Source organism: Lytechinus pictus, chromosome 10 (genome assembly GCF_037042905.1).
Source record: "Lytechinus pictus isolate F3 Inbred chromosome 10, Lp3.0, whole genome shotgun sequence".
In the NCBI taxonomy this organism is placed as follows: domain Eukaryota; kingdom Metazoa; phylum Echinodermata; class Echinoidea; order Temnopleuroida; family Toxopneustidae; genus Lytechinus; species Lytechinus pictus.
In genome coordinates this window covers 6,814,859-6,837,425 of record NC_087254.1, presented here as the reverse complement: position 1 = coordinate 6,837,425, position 22,567 = coordinate 6,814,859, and the positions used below count along the sequence as shown (strand labels likewise).

Genomic DNA, 22,567 nt, shown 5'->3' with positions numbered 1-22,567 from the left:
TCCCTGTTGTGTTTTATCTCTGGTTTTTTACCCTGGACCTACTTGTCGTAGAATTGTTTAGCCCTATACTGGGTCTATGAAAAAAAAGGAAACCCAACTTCAATATATTTTCCTAAGAAAACTGTCAAATCAGTGACAACAAAACTCATATTTCCTTACGGTGCATCTTATTAGCATTCAAATCATACTTTGATCATGTTTATAGGACCACGAGCACTGAACACAATTGTTGTGCAAAAATTGATATTTTCTCAAAATTATTCATTGTAAGTTTGGTTTCCTTTTTCTTGATACACCCCGTATAGCCCGGGCTATTTTTAAATTGCATAGCCGGGAAGGGGGGGGGGGGGCAATAAATAACAGATCTCGGCGGCTGTTCTTGCAATTGCAACAAAAATCGGCATGCACGTCAACTGTGGCATAGTCTGTAAAATAGGAAAGATAATTGAACTGAAATTATAAATTATATACATTTTAATTGATTATGCTGTTTGTTTTTTTTATTTAGAATTTTGCTGTAAATCCCTCTCTAAATGAAACTCTAAAACTATTAATATTTTCGTCTGGACATTCTTTTTAGAATTTTTATCAAATGTACATTTAAAATTGCAGTTACAAAATTGTGTCTTTTTGTAATTTATTTTATTTATTTATTTTTTTTTTAATTACTTTTCAATGGAATTTGTGGTCAACATTATTTCAGTCGTAAACAACATAAAATCAATTGATTTCAATCAGTAAAAGTAAAAAATGGTACATCCAGAATTTGCATCTGTAGATTTGTACATGAAGTCGTGTTTTTAAGCAAATTTGGGTCTGACATTTACTTACAAGATGTTTTTGAACTTCAGAAACGCATACTCGGGCAATGCAAATTCGGTCTTGAAAATTTCGCGAAAGAAAAATTTGTGAAACATTGCGGCTAAATAACACCCCCCCCCCTCCTGGCTATGTACATGTAGAGTTGTTAGTTTAATGATAAAACATTTTGCTCCTAAATGTTAACTTTGCACATATACAGATTTGTTTTTCCTTGAATGTTATTAATGTCTTGTCTAATCATCTATTTCAATTGCTAAATTAGAGATAAATGCCTATTGCAAATGCACAGAATTTCATGCGTTGAAATTCTTTTCATATCTTGGATACTGAAAAAACAAAACAAATTACTTCATAGAATTTTAATCTTATATAGAATGGGACTTTGACTTTCATTCTGCAAAATCTCAAAATTAATTAAGTGATATGATGGTTCAGATGAAATCCAATAGTGTATGGCCTGTATGTGTTCAGTTTATTGATATCAGAATTATGAAGTCAATTCCCATACATTGCCTGACAAAGATATCATAAGAGAATTTAATGCGTTGATGTATGCATGACCATAGTTTGGAAATATTCATTAGTGAAATTTTTTTGGATTTTCTTTTTCAAATTTTCCTTAAACCCAATAATATGGTGCTAGTGCCAGTCATGTGTTTTCTTTTTGAATAAAAAAAAAAAACAGTTTCTATTGTTGGAAAAATTATATATGATAAGATAACTTTAAATCCATGAAAAGTTTATTCGACTAGTGGGGAGTGTTTCACAAATCCATGTCTATTCTGACAAAATTAATGCACACATGAAATTTAAGGTGCAGTCTTTCTTATTAATTGATATCCAGTAGAGCACATTCCATGAGTGTGATCAGACATGTGTAGTGATCCATTCTTTTTCACACATAACTTAGAATTTAAAGAGAAATTCCAGACGTTGCAGTAAACACTGATTTCATGAGAAAGTCTGTAAAACCAGGCTTAATTGTCAGTATATCATCGAGGATCTAGATCTGGTAGTTACATAAACTGAACTTTGTGAAATCTTGAAATCTACGCTGAAAAATGTTCAGACTGAACTTCCCCAACACAGATAAGCGCACGTGGGACAGTGTATAATTATTGCTTTGAGCGTCGGGCCCGACGCTCTACCCGAATCCTGTGCTTATTTCTCAGCAATTACACAATTTCTTCCAGAATCCTTTGGCACATGCGTTTTATTTATACAATTCGACACTTTGGTGGTCATTTCATTGGATTCTGTACGAACTCATTTTGATATCGTTACCAAAACTAGCATTTACCTTTAAGATTGATTTTTAAATCACTTTTGAATCTTTGTGAAACACCCCTTAAATCACATGTCATGTCAGATAGCTTGGACCTGCCCTTTAGTTTCTTATTGTCTTTACCTTGTACTTACTTTGTATTAATGATTTTTTTTTTCTTTCTCTATTGAAAACAATGTAAGACCAGCAGCACAGGAGATTCATTCAAGTTGGAAGACCATAGCAGCTGACCTCATCATTGATTGATGGAGTAGGCCCTTGAACTCACAAAGATGACTTTCTGTCTGGTTTCAGCTGGGGTCTTCCTTCCAGAATCATTCAATTAGTGACATCATTACCAAGAGATCTATTTTTTGGTGTGCAGAGAACAGCGCTGGACACTGTTGTGCATGGTATACAGCTTCCATAATGTAAGTGCTTTATTGACAATTTTAATGATATTCTGTGTAGCCTTGAGTATGTGAGACAATGCAATTGGGGATTTTCCAACAATTACAAATGCATTACTCTGAGGGTTTAAAAAAAAAGACAAACAGTTGGCAGCAGTTCATGCAAATTGGGCTTTTATCTACATTTTGCCTCGATCACATTTTTAAGCTATTGGATGAAATTCTTTTTATGAAAATCTATCAAAATCGTGTTGGGACTTATATGAAATCCCCCCCCCCCCCCGTTGATGTTTATTGTAGTCTCTCTATTCTCCATTGTACATTTAGCCATTCCTTTATTCCATAATCTGTCTTTCTCATTACCCCACCCTCCCCTCAAGTTTCACTTTCTTCTCTCCTTTCACCTCAACAGTGCTTGCATTATCTGTTGATCCATTGATTGTCTTCTTTCTTTATGTACCTCCCTGTACTATCTGCTCTAGCTGCTGCTCTAAATTTATCTTTGTTTCACATTGTTGCAACAGGATATTTACCATGACTGATATAAAAATGTGCCAAGAAGGCAAATTATTTTACAAGGAAATTAAAATGTATTTTAATACAGATTTTGATCTGATTAAAAAAATCATTTTCAGTACCATTTAGAGCATTATGAATTTTGCAATTTATTTATTACCTTTTCTGTAAATGTTAATTTTTGGGACAGACTATTTGAGTCACTGTATTTCCCATTCACCATAAAACTCATGTTTGTGCAAAACTGTATATGCGTATGCATCATGTAATCGCAGAACGTGTAGAGATTTAAGATGCCCGCGTTGGAATGATAAGATATGTGATGAAGGTTCACTCTCATCATCGGTTCGTCTGCCCCCAATTTATTTTTCATTACTCATCTTCAGATATAAGAAAAAAATTATGAGGGTTGTGTGCTTCAATGTTTTTTCCCACAATGTGTAAACAAAAAAGAAAAATGCTCCTTCAGTCACAGCAATACATGTTAGTCTTTAATCTAGTCTCTGAAGTGCAATGTCAAATTTAGATTACTTCTTGTCAGCATTGTGATTTACTTTCCAAGCTTTTGTACAAGAGCCTAGCTGTTGTGGTTGTTCTCAATGGTCTTTATCAATATTTGTCACTGGACTCTTGCATATTTGTCAAATTCATTAATGGAGGGTTTAGCCAAGATGGCTGTGTGGCTTGGTGGCATTGATCAAGAACCAGTTCGCTGTCTAAATTTGATCCAGTTTCCCCATTTGTATCTGCACAAAGAAGAGAAGAGGGACATATTTGACCTATGTATGAAGTGGCGCTCACTTCCAGAAATTTGCTTCACTTACATTGACATCTCTGTATTTGATGTTTTGAAATCTCGTGCTCTGGTAATGTGATAATCCTCAAGTACTGTCTAACAAAGAGGAATGGTGTTCTTTTCAGCTTACGCATGACATCCAGAGCCCTTCAAAACATCATGGACATTCAAATGCTGATAGATCTTAACCCTAAGAAGACTGGGAGGCTGATTCAGCCCCCCCCCCCTCAACATTTTTCGTGATTAATCTGCCGCGTGAAAATTTTTGACCACGTCGCTCCCTGACTTTTTACATCCAAGTCTCATGCAACTTTTGAGACCAAAATTGCTACCCCCAGGCACGCAGTTCCGAAATTTTTCAACGTTTCGTAAGTGCATGAAAACATGAATTTGTGTACAAATCCAATGCAAATAGTGTTTTTAGCCAAAATTCATGTTTGATTCCTTTTACTGATTAAAATCGATTAATTTCAACTTATTTATGATCAAAATAAAGTCCCTGACTGTTTCCATTGAAAAAACTAAAGACAGAAAGTCGAAAAACAAAGAAATACACAAGAAATTTAGAAAACAATGATACGAAAATAAACGTGATTTTAAATTTGTTTAAAAGTATGATCAAAATTCCCCCCTCCCCCCCCCCCCCCTCAGTCTTCTTAGGCATCGAAATAGCCCAGTCTATTTAGGGTTAAGAGGCACCTGCACCTTTGGTTGTTCTCAGTGGATTTAGTTCCACTTGATGATTTCTTGTCTTTTCAATCCAGATTCATTTGATTTTGAGGAAATGAAAGGCAGTTTGAAGTCTTGGAAAGTTGAATTTTCCCAATCAGATCCAGAGGCTTGACATGAGGTGATACCAGGCTGTTCATCCACCTTCTGGTCTGTCAGGCAGGGTAGTCATCCACCAGATTGTCATACTCAACTTTCATATTTCCATTTATCCCCCATCTTCTGGTAATTTCTCCTCAGGGAACATCTATATGCGGAGTGATTGAGAATTGCATTTATTCACGTAGCTTGATTAATATTAGAGGGGTTCCTATATTAAGGAAGGCATTTGATGGAACTTACAATATCTGATTTCTGATATTTGATCTGGGTTTAAAAACCTTATTTACTTCAAACCAGAGCTGCTTCATGGACAAACCTGAGAAAAAAAAATTCTTCTAGTCACGGATTCACCCATTGAGGTCATAAAGGATGGTGACAGGTCCTAAGAGGAGCCAGAGTTGAATGAGTCTTTGAGAAAGAGGCTTTTCATACCTTGAATAGCCTCAACAACACCTCTCTTTGAGTGTGGCAGGGACAATCGTGTGCTCTAGCATATTAGCGACCAAGTTTTGGACGGCCTAAGAGAAGGAGCCAGAGCGGAATAACTCTTCGGAGACCTGACCATGGTGATCAATGAAAGAGGCTTGTCATACCTTGAATAGCCTCAAAAACACCTTGTAGATGTGGCAGGGACAATTGGATGCTCTAGCCTATTAGCAACCGAGTTTTGAAAGGCCCAAGAGGAGCCAGAGTGGAATGACTCTTCCGGACCTGACCATTGTGATCATTGAAAGAGCCTTGTCATACCTTGAATAGCCTCAACAACACCTTTTGAGTGTGGCAGTGACAATTTTGTGCTCTAAAACAAGTTTAGTGATTTTGCTGTTTGAAGATAAGGTGTATAATTTGATATCCTCTTCTGGCAGATTGTTCCAATCGTCGATGACCCAATGGCTAAAGAAATGGTTTTCTACTTCCAGTCTAGAACTCGTTTGGGAAAATATTTGGATGTGGTTTTAGAAATTTGACATTGCTTCTCAACGACCCTTTGAAGAAATGGTTTTCTACTTCCAGTCTTCTCTTGAATGAGATTTAGACATTTTGGGGGATGCTATCTCTGAAATTTGACATTGCACTTCGTGACTAGGATACATGCATTGTACTGTTGATGGTTGATAGGGGATTATAATTAATAAACCATTTGTGGGATATAAAGTGCACTTCCTCAGGACAGGCCTATGTTGAGGTCCTGATTCTCATATCTTATCAGTTCAACTGCCTTGCCTTGTCTCTCAGAGTTGTGTGAAAATAAGTGATGGGTACAGTATGCAAACACAAAACATTTGATCCTTTACCAGGGATATAGTCAAGGTCGGCCTCGAGGTCACTTTTTGCCAGCCTTGGCCTCAATCTCGCGTACAAAATCTATGGGAGAAAGTTTTCTCCAACGGCCTCGGAACTCGGAAGTGCCGGCCTTGACTACATCCCTGTCCTGTACGAGATGGTGAATAAAATGATGGGAAAACCCAAAAAATAAATGTTTTAAAAAACTGAGAAAAAAAACAGTAAATATCTATTTGTAAATGCAGTCTTTACTTGAAATTCCTAGAAAGACATTGCATTATGTACAAAAAAGGTGTATTTATTTGCAAAATTGTAATGGATTCTATTTACTCATTTAAAAAGAAAAAGCCACCCCCCAAAAAAAATAGCCCCCCCCCCCCAAGAAAACAAATGAACCAAAGACACAATAGAATGAAATTATTTAGAACATTTAATATAAATAAAAAAAACTCTTACCCCCCCCCCAAAAAAAAAGACATTGCTCCCCCCCCCCACAAAAAATAAATGAAATTATTAAAACATTTTAATATCAGTCATGGGTAATAAATGTTGAAATTATGTGAAATGATAGATTGGCAGTAAAGGGATAGTACAGGGAGGAATGGAAAGAGAGATCACAATTAGTGGATTAACTGGTAAACCTGTAGAAAGGAGGGAAGGGGGAGATGGTAGTGAGAAAGGGAGCAGATTAAAGGAAATTGGGTGTTGGCTTAGTTCAAGGATGAATAAAGAGACTACAAAGGAGATCAACAGATTGATTTGGTACATAAAGAAAAGAATTTAATGCATTCAATCAACAAAATACAATAGTTGCCCTTAGCAACAGTAGATGCATTGTCTACAATTTTTGGCTACACAAAGAATCATTGAAATTGAAAATAAAGCACATACATTATAGATGCAGTATATCATGCATGGCAGTGTCTAGTGCCCCACCCTGCACACTTAGAAATAGGACTCTTGGTAATGATGTCACATATTGAGTGGTTTTGTTTGGGAGACCCCAGCTTGGATCAGGCTGAAGGTTACTTTGTGAGTGAAGGGGTCAACTCCATTGAATCAAGAGGTCAGCTGCTTTGGTACCAAGACTTGGATGAGTCTCCTGTGCTGCTGGTCATTTTTTTAAAACATTTTTTTTCTCTTATGAGAAGTAATAAATCCCTTATAAAATGAAAAGTTCTTGCTTTAGTTATCTTTTGTGCAGTGTGAAACAGACTTGCCCCTCTCCCTCTTTGTAACCCATCGAGAACCCCCCCCCCAATTGTCCAAAAATGGACTTGCTGCCCTCATTTTCATCCATTGTACCCCCCCCCCTTAAGAATCCTGGGGCACATTTCTGGGGCCCAGTTTCATAAAGGCCTTTCAACTGTTGTAACTTTGCCATAATGGTAACAGGGCTCAGCAGCCAATCACAATCAAGGTTACCATGGTAGTTGCCATAATGGCAAAGTTACAACAGTTGTAACTCTTTATAAAACAGGCCCCAGAAATGTGCTAGCCCTTTCATTACCCTCTCCCCCACCACCCTCCCCTTTTTTTTTTGGGGGGGAGAGGTTGCAAGCCAAAAGTGACCTTATTCCTCTAATTTCCATTTCGGAGGGGGTTGGTGCCTCGCTGCAATTTATCTTCTGGGCACAATCTTGCCCAATATCCTTTTTTATAAGTTTTGAAAAAGGGGTCGAAATGAAACTTCCACTAATTTTTTTTTTCCATAACTCTTGATTTAGATTCATTTTTGCACTGCACAAGCATCTTTATGCATGCAGATATTTTCAATATTGGTAAGTTCAGGGAGTTTGACTCCGAAATTTGTTAAATGCAAAACTGCTTATTTTTGCTTTTTTTTTTACTAGTATACGGGACTTTCAAAGATAATGTCATTTTGGCTTGCAATAGTCATTTTCTCCCAACCCATCCAGACCTGGTAAAATGTTGCAAAAGTTATTGAAATTGATGGCAAACTTCCTTTTTTCAAAAATTGTTTATACCATTGCAGATATTACTGTTTTATCCTATTATTTTGAAATTAACTATTTCAATATTAATCCCAATGAAAAAATCTTAATAGTTGACCCCAAGGTTTTGGAAATTTCTTGAAGAATAAAATGTTAAGTCATTTTGAACACCTCAATAACAATGCACTTTGCAACATTCCAGGTAGAATTTATCTTACAAGAGTGAACTTCACGAAATTAATGTTTGTTTTTTCCTGTATTTTTTGATTTAGGTAACACATAGATTCGAAGAATATTTTCTGAATTTATGTGGTATATTTTCTTGCACATTGGATTTGTATTCTTGAATAATAATCACCAATGCATAGAGACAAATTACCTAAAGAACATTATGGAAATTACAAAATACAAGGCAAAAATACGAATGAAGATATTCAATGCTGAAAGCCATATATCAATATGGAATAAAGTTAAATTTGCATACGTTTCTAACATGTTTTTTGAGGTTTTGGACTGAGGATAATTGGATGTTTATTCAATTATTTTGCTGAACAAGCATTTCATGAAGTTCACTCTTACATTCCAAAGGTTGTGTGAAAATGCAGTCGAGAGGATGTAGAAGGGCTTTCACAGTTGGTTGCTGGACCGTCTGTGAACATTGCTATCAATGTGAAATATATATTGTAACCATTGGCGGTGGAAGCCAACAAATTTAGGGGGGTCCACCTGAAATTTTAGGATGGACACAGGTAAACAAATTTTACGAGCAAAAAAAATTTAAAAAAAGGTTATCAACCTAAATTTTAGGGGGGACACCAAAATTTTAGGGGGGGACGCAGGAAACGAAATTGACCAGCAAAAAAAAGGTTATAAAAAAAAATTTAGGGGGACAGGTCCCCCTGCCTATGATTGTAACCAGTCGCACAACCAAGTGTGAAAGTCCCTAATCATCTCCTTCCTTGCTCATAAGCGAAGAAGAACCGGAGGAGGGGGGGGTGGTAGAAGAGGAAAGGGGGGGGGTGAGGTAGAAAGAGACAGACAGAGATAAAGAGGTAGGAGAAAGGGAGAGAGAGAAAATGTAATGTGGAGAATACTAAAGCTAAAATGCAAAATTCGTAATTAACGAGAAAGGGGATGAGAATTGCAAAAGGGTGTTAGAAAAAAAGAGGGCTATCATTTTTTTTTGAAAGGATAAACAAATGATTTTTTTAAGTTTGAATTCGAACGTCGTTGAACATAAATATAAATTAACCACTGGTGATTATATAAAAAGGGGTTCTGATGAAAAAATAACACCTAAAATTAAAAGGGAGAGAGTGAGAGGGGGCGTTGTTATGGGTCCGAAGTTTAATAGGAAGATTGACAAAGGAAAGTATTGAAATAATGAATGCATGTTTACAAAGATGATCAGAAAGAAAGTAGAGAGCAAGGGGGGATATGAACACGATTCAATAGAAATGTTAGGCAATATAAAAGAAAATGGGGAATTAAATTGCTTAGTAATTAAAATACAACAATCTTGAAGGGGGAGAAGAGAGATGGGGGAGAAAAGGAGATAGGGGAGAAAGAGAGAGCAAGTTTAAAATAAAACCGGTACCAGAATAAAAACAAATAGCCAAAAGAAAGTGTAACACGACCATTTAATGAGCAATCGCGCAGCAGGCCAAAAATATAAAAAATCTATAGCTCAAATGTATTTATAGAACGTACAAGAAATTTAGGCAAACTGGACTAAGGGGTATCCCAGGCTGAAAATAATTATACCTAAATAAGTATATAAAATTCACCGAGAAAAACGCTGAAAATTTCATTAAATCCAATAAACGAAGTTATCTAATTTTTAAGTTTAGCAATATTTACAAAACGGATAAAATCCACGTCGTCACGAATATCAAGTGGGCTGGTGATATCATGTCCCCCGTTTTTATCTTTCTTATGCTATTACTTGAAATCATAATTGTTCGATATTTTCATACATATGTGTATAATATGCCTTTCTTATAAAAAAAAATAGTTCCAGAAATGAATATTCTATATACATTTAATCATTTAATTTTTTCAATTCAATTTTTTTCATTCTTGGTGGAAAAAATTTGACTAAATATAATTTCATTCAATTAAAGGACAAGTCCACCCAAACAAAAAGTTGCTTTGAAAAAAAAGGAGAACAATCCCACAAGCAAAACACTAAAAATTTCATCAAAATCGGATGTAAAATAAGAAAGTTATGACATTTAGAAAGTTTCGCTTAATTTCACCAAACAGTTATATGCACATCCTGGTCGGTATGCAAATTGGCAGACTGATGACGTCACCCACTCACTATTTCTTTTGTATTTCATTATATGAAATATTCTAATTTTCTCCTCCTTGTCAAGTGAAACAAAGTTTTATTTATCCCTGAACATGTGGAATTGCCATTTTTTAACAGTTTATGGTTAAGTTAAGTTGGTCCTTTTTGTCAAATTTGTAAAAATTGAAATATTGTATTATTCAAACAATAAAAAACAAAAGAAGTAGTGAGAGATGGACATCACCGACTCTCTCATTTGCATATCGCTGAGTTGTGCATTTAACTGTTTTGTGAAAAATAAGCGAAACTTTAAAATGTCATAACTTTCTTATTTTACATCCGATTTCGATGAACTTTGCAGCGGTATGTTTGTTTGATTTTTCTATATCGATTCAAATCAACAATTTTCTGGGGTGGACTTGACCTTTAAATACAAAAAATTGTGGAATATGACATCAGCTTGCTCAGAAGAAGAAGACATTGCTAGAACTACTTCACCGGAATAATGCAAAGTTTTAAATGTTGCAACTTTATTATTCCTTGTCCGACTTTGATGAAAGTTTCAGCGTTTTGTTTTTGTGAGTTTACTCTGTTCAAAAATTTTATTTTCAGCCTGATGAAGCCCTTTATTGTCAGATTTCATACATACATAAATACTTATCCCACCCCCCCCCCCCAAGAAAAAGAAAGAAATGTCCATAAATCTTGCAAATATTCTACGCCGTAATAAACTTGTAAGGCAAAATATAAAAATGCAGAAAATACAGGTCAAATACATGGCGAATACAAAGAAAATCACCCAAAATAGGTTAACATACTAAAGTACTAAAAGATATATACAGTTGAGGCCAGAAGTTTACATACACCCAGGAAATTCAAAGAAAAGTTGACACTTACCAAACATCATAAAATTTACTGTATCTTATATTTGTGCTATCATGACGAATTTGATATCAAACAAATGAGCATGTCATGCCTCTTCATCACATTGCTTTGTCATCAGGAGCTGAAAAATATTGAGGTGTCATCTTTTCCCCCAAAATCTTCATATTTTATACAAATTTAAAATAAAAACTTGACAAAAACATTTCATATCTGTGCTAGTTACTTCTCAACACAAGCATTTCAGATTACACTTTTTTTTTCGGTGGTGACATACCATGATAGAGAATGTATTATAAATCATAGATTTGACATTTATATATTTCTATGAAACGATATTTGAAAATATTTTATCAAACAATATAATATATTTGGCACGAATATTACTTTTCTTCTGCAAAGAAAATTCCACCTGAAATATACTGTAATCCCAACGGCATCACAATCATGCATGTGAAAGATCTTAATACACTCTTTCATTTGATATCAAATTCGTCATGATAGTATTTATATTTCTGAATATATATATATATATAAAACGCAACAATATTCGGCGAGCCCAGAGAAATAAACTTGAATGTAATATTTCCCCTGACTTCATATCTAAAACATGGCAGAACTTGAACAATTAAAATATGTTTATTATCTGGTGGGGGTTTTTAGCCCCACTCGAAAACATTGTTAATTTCATATGTTCATTTAAACATTTAGGGACACTACCCTTCAAAAGTTTGGGAACACCTATACTATTCATATACATTTGCAAATTTTAGTATAATATATTTCCTGTAATGTATTTTGTTGTCATGGAAGTTGATTATTCAAATCATAAAAGCGTTATAAACTACATCACAGCAACAATTTACGCAAGTATGGCCAATACGACCTGTAGGGAAGATTATTTATCATTCATTATATGCTACTCTTCCAAGTTTGGGAACATATGTCGCAGTGACGGATCCAGGGGGGAACATCCTACCATTGGCGGCGGAAGCTAACAAAATTTAGGGGGGTCCACCTGAAATTTGGTGATGGACACAGGTAAAAATTGGACAAGCAAAAAAAAAAAAAGGTTATCAACAGATATTTTAGGGGGAGGTCCGTCCCCCCACCTCAAATTTAGGGGGGACAGGACCCATCCCCCCGGCTTCCGCCGCCTATGCATCCTACCCGTGCCTTCCCCCTTGAGAGTCATAGTGAATACTTGTAATGTAACTATATGTCGTTCATACACAAGTGTGTCACGCCCCTTCCCCCCCCCCCCCCCTTTGAGTCACAGCAAAATATTATATGGGATTTTTTTTTTTTTTTTTTTTTGCTTGTCAAATTGTACGTGGGACAAAATGGCCCAAATTTTTTGTGAAAACCATATATTATTTCAGATTATTTTTGTTCTGCTTGTCAAATTTACCTAGGAAAATGAAAATGTGCCCCTTTTGAAAAATCCTGCATCCGCCGGCCCTGTTCTGTAGTATTGATATGAAACGGTAAGTTTGAGTTTATTTAACTGTATTACTCAAAGGAGTATTGCCAACCATAATGCACCAACATTTTGTTCAGGTATGGTCGGTACGTACGACGATATTTGACCTGCAAACCTGAAAAAAGTCCCCAAAGCCAGTTCAAAGAAACACCAAAGAATAAAGATATGAATCTATCTAAAGATTACGTTTTGTGTGTGAGTGGGTCATTCATTTTACAGGGTGAATGAGAAAGAAAAAATAAATTTCTTTACCATTTAAAGACGAAAAAGTTTTGTAGAGATTTATCATAGGAATTTAAATTCTATGTTCCCATTTCAGTAATGGAGGTGTTATAGTCTAAGTATTCTGTGCTACTCGTTTCTTACTAGCAAAGTTAAACTTAATCGGCCATTGATCTCTTTGACAGTATAGCTGTGTAGTTTGTCCTATTACAGTGACTGACAGTTTAACAAGAAAAACAACTTCGCTTCAATCTCAAAGAAGGAAACTATTGAAAAATTTTGTGTGATAGGATTTCCTCCTATAGCATTTTTAAGTAGAAAACCTGACGATATGATTTGTAAAAAAAATCTGCCCGGTGGTCTTAAGAAACACGACTAAAATTTGCAAATTTATATGAATATTTTAAGTATATATGAATATACTCACGCATGCATACATTCATTGATTTCAATTCTGCTATGAATAACAAATTTTGTAGTATGACTATGACCAAACAATAGTAATAAACAGAACAAAAAAGGGATAAATATCATGACACATTCATGTAAAAATGCAAAAAAATGTAAAAAAGGAAAGACAATTCTTTAAGCGTTGCCATATGCACCTTAATTGGCAACCAAAATACAAAGGAATGACAACTCTTGAAACGGACACATTGGCATCCAAAATGAAAATATCATACATTGCGTTTTGATTAAAAGTTCACTTTGGACATTTGGGCAGAAATTGATTTGACAATGGAATGTGAACTATCTAAAATAAAAAGAAGAAATAAGTGGACGTGCATGCTTGGCGGGAGTGAACTTCTTAAGTATGTATACAAGTATTCTTACAGAAAAAGAAACATTAGCAATCAGGTAGACTATGCGTAAAAATACCGAATACAGATTAGACATTTTTTGACAGAATTTGTACCCCATTTTTTGGCTGAAAGTCACCAAAATTAAATTGTCTTTACTTTCTGGAGTTTTCAGTTTAATCTATTGCATATCAATGTTCAATTCTGATTGGTAAAAAGTGGAGCGCCTCTGGCAGTCTCGACTGGATTACGCGATTCAAAATAGCAGCAGTAGTGTTTATGACTTTGTAAACGACTAAAGAATGATTGTTCACAAAAAACACCATTCATATGTTTAAAAAATACGATATAGATTCATTGACCTTGTGACATTTGACCTTGATTGCGTGACCGACTTGTGCAAGACGATTAGTGATACTTGATTACCCTGTAATATGTCCATATTTCATGAACGAGATCCATAAACTTCCAAAGTTATAATGGCAATTCAACAAATAACCACAGCCCGGCCAAATAGTTCATGACCTTGGTCATGTGACCTGAAACTCACGCAGGATGTTTATTGATGCTTGATCACTCTTATGTCTAAGTTTCATGATCTAGATCCATATACATTTAAAGTCATGACATTTCAAAAACTTAACCTTGGATAAGATTTCGTTTTGATTCCCCCAACATGTATGGCCAAAGTTCATTGACTCAAATGACCCTTGATCTTAATCATGTGACCTGAAACTCGGGCACGATTTTAATACCTGATTACCTTTGTGTCCAAGTTTCATGTACTAGGCCCATATACTTTCTAAGTTATGATGACATTTCAAAAATACTCAACCTTAGGTTAAGATTTGATGTTGACGACGCCGCGCCGCCGCCGCCGTCGGAAAAGCGGCGCCTATATACTTTGCTATGCAGGCGAGACAAAAATTATAAAGATGCACGCCCTCCAAATTGATTTTTAAAAACCAAAAGGAGACAGTAATTTTTGCCTTAAAATACCTTATATGTTTTCTAAAAAGTGAATGTATTTCAGTAGTTATTAATATATCTAGCAGTTTACTTTACCATTGCCCAGGCTAATAGAATTGCATGATAGATTTGAGATAACGTTTAACAGTACGCATATTCTTTTTCTGATGCACATGCACACAGAAGGCAAGTTTGAAATGATTATACCCTGATTGTAAAACAACCTCATCCACCTGATCTGACCCACCATCATCTCCTGTTGAAAACCTTCTCCATTCCTCGATGATGACCAGGCAGCTTGGATGACGATTTTGTACTCTACCTCCAATTGTGGCTCATCAGGATCATGCATAGATCAGGCGGTATTCTTTATATAGGTTTCAGCTGAGGGTAAAGTCAAGGTCTACACCAGATTATGCTGATGGGGGAAAAGGGGAAAAGGCGAACAGTCTTAAAAACACACAAGCTTCGTTTTTCTTCTACACTGTTAAAAATAATTTAAACAACGCTGTTTACTGTGTGAATCGCACAGTAGTTGTTAAACAGTTTAAACAATCTTAAACAACCATTCTTAAATTATTAATTGATAATTAAACATTTGGATTTAAACTTTGTTTCAGATTTTAAACACTTGTTTAAAATGTTTAAAGAACTACCGTGCGATTCACATAGTAAACAGTGTTGTTTAAATCAATTTTAACAGTGTATGTCATCCAAAAAATAATAATTAGCAGACCTCGAGTCCATTTTATAAAAAAATAAAATTAAGATATTTTTTGTTCATTATGTCAACTACCATGATAACAGGGCTTAGCAGCCAATCACGATCGAGGTTTCCGTGGTAATTGCAATAATGGCAAAGTTGTACTGCAACAAATATATTGATGCACAGTACGTGCTGAATACAACTCAAACATGTTAATTTTTTTCTATTTATCTTAAAATAAAAAAAATAAAAATAAGTTTGGTAGAGTTTTGTCTCGCCTGCAATGCAGAATCGAGGGTGAATTTGGAAGATTGATAAAAGGGCAATAAGATATGCTCATACGATGATTTACAGAGGGTCCGTGCTCAATTTATTATTAAAACATTCTTTCAACAAGATAAAACATCGATCAGCTCGCAGTTTAAAGGAAAATTAAACATTTGAAAACAAGATAGCTTGTTTGAAAACAGGAAACAGATAAACGAAAGTTTGAGAAAACTTGAATAAAATAAGCATTTGAAGTTTAGATATCCTACAGTTGGCAATGAGACAAAGATGTGTGATGTCACATGTGAACAACTTTCAAATTACTTTATGTATTTCACTTTAGCTGCCTCTTTTATCACATCTATTAGTAGATCATGTATTCTTTCTAAAGGAGGGCATGTGATACAGATTTTTTAGAGAATACATTATAAATGGAGTTGTATCACCATAAGAGCAAAAGAATTTTGGGGGTATTTTATAGTCCATCAAAGGGAAAGTTGTTCACATGCATAGAGATCTATGTTCACATGTGACATCACACACCTTTGTCGCATTGTCAATATAAGGATCTCCATGGCATTAGTGATCGCAATATTCAAATGCTCATAACTTTCTCATTATTTGTATGATTTTTCTCGATCTTTCTTTGATCTTATTCTTTGCTTTTTCTCTTTCCACAGAAGTCCATTTGTTTCAAAGGTTTAATTTGAATTTTTCATAATCATCCTACTCAAAGTAAACTGAAAAAAAAAAGGCTGCAAGGAGCAATCCAACACCGTTTATGAAAGTATTTGTAGATGAAATATATATATATATTTCAAGTGCAGCTTGTTTGAAAAAGAATTTGGAAATCATTCAATGAATCACGATACTCACATAATTATGTTCCTGATAAGAAAGTAGAGTTCGTACATTGGGAGGATGTGCCCCTAGATGTCGGAGAAGAGCTCGATTAGTGACCGTATCTAAAGATTGCAAAGACAAACACACAACCATTTCATTCCATTAGATGCTTAAATTTTGCCTTTAAGTCAGGAAGCATGTCACAGATTCAGAAACTTGGTGTGATATCTCTTATTCCCAAAAATAAAAAAGAATGACTTCATCTTCGAAATTGGAGACCTATATCTTTATTGAATGTTACATACAAAATAGCTTCGGCATGTATCGCAAATAGACTCAAAAAGATGCTTCCTTTTTTAATACATGAGAACCAAAAAGGTTTCATGGAAGGCCGGTTTATTGGTGAAAATATTCGACTGTTATATGATTAGCTTTTGTATACAGATGTGAACGATATCCCCGGTTTATTGCTTTTAATCGATTTCGAAAAGGCTTTCGATTCGATTTCTCACAGCTTCATTATAAAAGTTTTTAAATACTTTAATTTTGGCCGATCGATTATACAATGGTTTAATGTCTTCTATGAAAATATTCAATCTTGTATTGTGGTAAATGGTCACCTCACTCCGAGATTTAGAATCGAAAGAGGTTGTCGCCAGGGGGACCCATTATCTCCCTATATTTTCCTCTTGTGTGCAGAGATTCTTGGAATTTTATTTAGAAATACAAGGTGTATTAATGGAATAAGGATATCTGAACAAAATTTGAAATTGATTCAGTATGCGGATGATACTTTACTCACGTTAAACGGTACCGCTTCGGAATTGAATATCGCATTAAATATTTTAGATGAATATGCTGCAATATCTGGATTAAAAATAAATATTCATAAGACACAAACGATTTGGATAGGGCAAAATAAAAACAAAAAAGATAAGATACTTATTGATCGTAATTTAACATGGGTATTTGATGAATTCTTTAGATATCTAGGTGTTGATTTTTGTACGGATTTGCAGAAGATGGTACAGTATAATTACAACGAAAACAATTATAAAAATAAAGAGTCAAATGACATCATGGTTAAAAAGATATCTAACTGTGTTAGGAAGAGTAACTGTTGTTAAATCCTTGTTGGTTTCTAAGCTTAATTACCTCATTATGTCTCTTCCGAATCCTAGTGACGAAGTTTTAAAGGATTTAAATTCATTATTTTACAAATTCATATGGGAGGAAAAACCGGACAAAGTTTGTAGGATTCAAATGTCCCAAACATATTTAAACGGCGGGGTTAAAATGATAGACATATATTCACACTGTCAATCATTAAAGATTTCTTGGATTAGGAGAATTGTAAACGGATCAATTGATAGTTACATTCTATGCTTTCTTACGTTATCCTTGCCAAGACTACAAGATGTTCTTTTGTATATGACATATATGGGTAGTCACTACTTTCGTGTATTATCAAAACAGACCTATAACTCTTTCTGGAGTGAAATGTTTTTTGCTTATAGTAATTTCTTAACTATCTATTGTAATAATCATGTTAATGTATCTTCACATCCTTTATGAAATAATAACATCAAAATAGGCAATTTGCCAATATATATGAAGAAATTGAGTGAAAGGGGTATTCGTTTCATTAATGATATTTTGGATAAAGGAGGGCATTTTTATCTTTCAAAGATTTTCAGGATCTTTATGATGTCCAGTCAAATTTTCTTTTGTATCATTCACTGTGTGCTGCTATCAAGGAAGCCTACAAAAGGTCCACTTTCAATAGAATCCCCCAACCATTAATTCCAGATGTGCTATCATTTATTACTAAACATAAAAAAGGATGCTCGCATATTTATTCCATTCTATTGAAACGACGAAAAACAGAAAACAAAAGCTTTCTTAAATGGAAGTGTATATTTGATCTGAACGATAAAAGGTGGGAATCTTATTGCTCATTGCGTTTTCAGTGTATCATTGATGTAACATTGCGTTGGTTTCAATATAAGGTTGTGCAACGTATATTATTTACAAATGATTTGCTTTTCAAATTGAAATTAGTTTTAGTAAACAAATGCACCTTCTGCCGAAAAGAAATCGAAACGGTTTTGCATCTATACTCGGAGTGCAGACATGTTAATCACATTTGGAAAGAGTTAGAGGTTTGGATTAGGACCAAAACCAGTGAGACTCTACACTTTTCAGATGAAAATAAAATATTCGGATTTATTGGAAAAAACAATTGTGCACTTAATTGTATTTTTATTATAGTAAGAAAAACTGTGTATGATTGTAAAATAAACAATACAATTCCTCTTTTCAGTATCATTAAATCCTCAATAATCAATTATTATCAAAATGAGAAATACATTGCCCAACTTAATTTCAAACAACGCAGATTTGACAAAAGATGGTTTCGGTTGAAAAATCTTTTTATTGTTTGACTTCAACATGTAAAATTATTTTGTTATACTTGTCAGTTCATTGTTTATATCAGTGATTGTATTATTCATTGTGCTCTGTAGGCCTACCTATTGATTTTTGATTGCCAATAAAATCCCTGTGGAGGGGAAAAAGATTTAAAAAAAATATATTTGTCTGATTTTTCTCGAAACTTCTTCGTTTGATTTTTTCTCTTTCCACACAAGCCCACTTGTTTCCCCAGGCTTGTTTCAAATTCCCCTTTGATTGTTGTTTTTTCATAATCATCCTCAAAATAAACTGGAAACATTAAAAAAAAATGAGTACTGCAAGGAGCAATCCAACAACTTTTATGACAGCTTATTTGTAAATGAAATATATATATATTTCAAGTGCAGCTTGTTTGAAAAATAATATGGAAATCATTCAATTAATCACGATACTCACATGTTCCTGATAAGAAAGTAGAATGCATTGGGAAGATGCTGCCCCTGTCGGAGAAGAGCTCGATTAGTGACCGTATCTAAAGATTGCAAAGACAAACACAAAACCATTTCATTCGGGATGGAAATACCTAGTATAGAAATATGATAGAATATCAAATAAAAGATATATATCTTTATGTATACGTTATATGTATCTTGATCAAAATCTTTTGATTACATATGCACTGATTTATCATTATCGGAGGTCAATAATTGCAACTTTAAAATCCTGGTCCTCCTCCTTTGCCTCTTCTTCTCTTCCTCCTTTTATGTTTCTTCATTGTGTCATGACAGTGATTTATCAATCAATGGCCCTTCTCCTCCTCCTCCTTCTTCTTCTTCTTTTACAGTACAGGCCACCTTCAAATGTGTTGTCGTCCTTGGGTCATATATACACGTTTAGAACTATCCTAGCAATCGCCTTTCCTTCTTGTGATTTGACTTCACAGGGCGTCGGCAAACATCTCTTTAAGTTTAACCATTTCAAAAGGTTTTTAAATTTTTACACTGTTACATAATTATAGAAAGTCAAAAAGGGGCCTAAGCTTTCGATCCTAGCAGAATATTTTTTTTTTTCATTTTGCCTCCGACGAAGATTCTGCTAGGATCGAAAGCTTAGGCCCCTTTTTTACTTTCTAATTTACTCCATTGGCTCTCTTTTATTAGATAAGCAGTTTGCAGCAGCTTCTTTTTGCCACATAATTATAGAGACAGTAATTTCACTTACCTGGTTAGAACCAAACTGTTGTTTATAAAATCAATTCCTGAAGTGTCTATCCTTTCCTTCCATACGCAGTAACATCAGCAACAGAAATTCATTTTATATATTTTAGAACACGTTTCTGCTGTTTGGACGCCATTTCTTCCCTCAGCATTTATGCGCTTCCATTGTTCTCTTCCGTATCCACGACTTGCACATTCCTGTCGGCACAATACATTCACTCTCGCCAGCCCATCAGCTTTTCAAAATCTCCCGCCATTGTGCGCTCGTTTCGCCCCAGTGCATATTACAATGGACCAATTATTAGTGATCATTCGTCTTTTGTTAATGGCCCGGGTTAATGGTTCGTATAGTGATTGCCTCTGTCAATGTCGTTTCAATAAAATTCTATACTATATGTTTGTTTGGTTTGATAAATTAACAGCATAATGTTGAAATTTTGATGAAAAATCTGATACTATATATGGAAGTTATGAAATTTAAAATTTTCGCCTGTCTTTCTTCTACAAAATCAATACTGATATGCAAATGAGAGAGTCAATGATATCACTCACTTACTTTTTCATCTACTGGCTTGTTGAGACATGCACAATTTCTTCTTTTTTTTTTTTTAAAGATTTAACAGTGAGGAAGTTCTTTATTGAATCACAATAACTTGTAGTGCATACATTCATGGAAAATCAAATTTTGTTTCACAATAGAACGAGAACATTCGAATATTTCAGATAATGAAATGCAAAAGAAATATTGAGTGGGTGACGTCACAGTTTTCCTCATTGGCACACCCACCAGGAAATGCTTATAACTGTTTTGTGAATTCTTTAAAAAGACACAACTGTCATTTTCCACCCGACTTTGGTGAATTTCAAGTTTTTTATTTTTTTTATTTTTCTCTTTTAATTTAAATCAACTCTCCCTTTTTTTTTGGGGGGGGGGAGGATGGAAATTCCCTTTAAAGGTCTAGTCCACCCCAGAAAAATGTTGATTTGAATCGACAGAGAAAAAATCAAACTAGCATAACGCTGAAAATTTCATCAAAATCGGATGTCAAATAAAACAAGTTATAACATTTTAAAGTTTGGCTTATTTTTCACAAAACAGTGATATGCACAACTCAGTGACATGCAAATGAGAGTCGATGATGCCCCTCACTATTTCTTTTCTTCTTGTTTGAATTACAAAATATTTCATTTTTTACAGATATGACAATAAGGATCAACCTGACTGAACCACATAGCTTTAAAACAATACTAATTCAACAAGTTCAGGGAGGAATTAATCTTTGATTCACTTGACAATGAGGAGAAAATTAGAATGTTTCATGAACTGAATAGCAAAGAAATAGTGAGTGGATGATGTCATCAGTCTCCTTATTTGCATACCTGTCGGGATGTGCATATAAATGTTTTGTGAAATTAAGTGAAACTTTAAAATGTCATAACTTTCTTATTTCACATCTTATTTTGATGAAATTTTCAGCTGTGCTTAATTTTTCTTTTTATTCAAATCAACTTTATGTTGGGATGGACTTGTCCTTTAAAGGAGGTCAGATTCTGTATCATGGGCTAGGTTGGAGAATCGAAAGCTACACGAGTGCCTTCATCTTCCTCATCATCATCATCTTTCATCATCATCACCTTCACCACCACGACCACCACCATCATCATCATCATCTTTATCACTGCCATCATCATCATCATCATGACCATGGCCATTACCATCATTTTCATCATCATAATAATCATCATGCATCATCATCATCATCACCATCATTATCATCATCACCATCTTCATCATCATCATCATCATCATCATCACCATGGCCATTACCATCATTTTCATCATCATAATAATCATCATGCATCATCATCATCATCACCATCATTATCATCATCACCATCTTCATCATCATCATCATCATCTTCATCACCATCACCATCATCATCACTACATGCCATCATCATCTTCTTAATCATTATCATCATCACCATGGCCATTACCATCATCACCATGACCATTACTATATAATCATCATAATCATAACCATTTTTATCATCATCATCACTATCATAATCATCTCCATCATCATCATAATTTTCACCTTCATCATCATCATCATCATAATAATTTTCACCATCACCTTCATCATCATCACCATCATCATCACTGCATGCCATCATCATCCTCTTCATCATTATCATCACCATGACCATTACCATATCATAATCATTTTCACCATCATCACTATCATCATCATCATCATCACCATGACCATTACCATATCATCATAATCATTTTCACCATCATCATCACTATCGCAATCATCTTCATTATCACCATCATTATCATCACTGCCATCATCATCTTCTTCATTATCATCACCATGGCCATTACCATCATCACCATGACCATTACCATATCATCATCATCATAATCATAATCATTTTCACCATCATCCCCTTCATCTTCATCATCACTATCATAATCATCTTCACCTTCATCATCATCATCTTCCTCATCATCATCATCATCATAATCATATTCACCACTTTCATCATCATCATCACTATTGCTAATGAAAAGCTGCTTATGGGATT

At 34.6% G+C, this 22,567-nt stretch overlaps 1 long non-coding RNA gene across 1 annotated transcript; it reads right to left on the bottom strand.

Moving 5' to 3' along the window:
* Positions 1 to 12,370: 12,370 nt before the first annotated feature.
* LOC135155625 (uncharacterized) lies at positions 12,371 to 20,340 on the bottom strand. The gene is made up of 4 exons (XR_010294762.1): positions 19,977 to 20,340; positions 19,212 to 19,287; positions 16,377 to 16,465; positions 12,371 to 14,945 (listed from the first exon to the last, which is right to left on the bottom strand). It is a non-coding gene; the product is annotated as an uncharacterized LOC135155625 (long non-coding RNA).
* Between the last annotated feature and the right edge of the window lie 2,227 nt (positions 20,341 to 22,567).